We start from the raw sequence: 1,352 nt of genomic DNA, 5'->3' as shown, positions 1-1,352 counted from the left end.
TCCCATTGAAAGGTTGACAGACAACCTGGTCTTGTTGAGACCCATTGTCCACAGACAAAAAGGAGGGAAGACGCAGGCGTCGAAGTTGTCCCACCATCCCCGGAATGCATCTTGCCAGAGTCTCGGGATCTGAGACTGGGGGGAAGAACAGCGGAAGCTTGAGGTTCCAAGCTGTCGCGATCAGGTCCCCCAGACCAGGACTTGCTGGTTACTCAAGGCCAAAGACCCCCAGGTACACTCACTCTACGAGGCTCTGCTCGGATAGTCGGAGAGAACATTCCTCTGCCTGGAATGAGAGAGCCGATGGTGGTATTGAGAGTATCTCAATCATCCCGCTATTTCTACTGCAAGATGTGAAGGTGTGAAAATGCGTCCCCTGCTGGTTAGAACACGCCAGAATCATGAAGTCGACGCGCACGGAGCGACTCGGCAGGAGCTGTAGGATCTGTAGAGGGGCCAGACTACGGCCCCTAAGCCTGCCTGAATGATGGAGAGGTATCCTTCAGGTCTTGACCATAGGCCTGGACCGGAACATGACCCCCCCCCCCCCTTTTCTTTGACGAGTCCGAGAACAGCATCAAGAATGTGGGGAAAGGACGAGAATATCCACTACCATCAAGAGATTCCATAGGTCAACGCCCATTGCAGGTCTAATAGTTCCGCTGGTCCCATAGGGGCCAGGAAGTCCGGTTAATCGTTGCCTGAAACCACCGGAACTTGGACCGCCCCACATGGAACTTATCCTGAGGCGACCGTTCGGACTATAGACGGGTCAATGAGGAAAGGAGAACTAGGAAACGTTCCAAGGTAGGGCTGAAAGCTCTGCTTGACTGAAAACAGGTTATGCGACTCTCCTCAGTCTTGCCACAGTCAACTGAAAGGAAGGCTCGGAGGATGTGGCAACTGAATCTGGCGTCCCCAGGTGGTCACCCATCCAAGTACCGACCAGAACCGACGTTGCTTAACCTCGCTGGACGGACGAGAAGCGGAGTTTCCAACGTGGTAAGGCCGTTGACTCAATATCATGGCCAGATACTCCAGATGTTGAGGCAGAAGAAGAGAAGGCTCCAAGCAAAATACCATGAACCCACACTCATATTAAGCATCCGGAAGTTTGTCCCGGCGCTGAAGAAGGTCGAACCCGAGCCTACCGGAGTTGACCAGCCCTCCAAAAATTGAAGGGGGCGGAAGCCTGCACCTTAGCGGCCATGAGGAAAGCAGGGAGAGTTCTCTGGGGAAAAAAACCTGCTATGCCATGGCGGGATCGCCACACTGCATCATAAGCAGGAATACTTGCAGTCTAGGCTGAATTCCACGAGCTCCCTGGAAGATGGATGGAATGGAAACTGAAA

General features: G+C 53.4%; 1 pseudogene; it reads right to left on the bottom strand.

Annotated features, from left to right (window-relative positions):
* Positions 1 to 897: 897 nt before the first annotated feature.
* Positions 898 to 1,016, bottom strand: LOC137616807 (5S ribosomal RNA; annotated as a pseudogene).
* Positions 1,017 to 1,352: the final 336 nt, after the last annotated feature.

This window comes from Palaemon carinicauda, chromosome 22 (assembly GCF_036898095.1).
Source record: "Palaemon carinicauda isolate YSFRI2023 chromosome 22, ASM3689809v2, whole genome shotgun sequence".
NCBI lineage: Eukaryota > Metazoa > Arthropoda > Malacostraca > Decapoda > Palaemonidae > Palaemon > Palaemon carinicauda.
The sequence above is the reverse complement of the archived record's forward strand: the minus strand, read 5'-3'. Positions and strand labels throughout refer to the sequence as shown.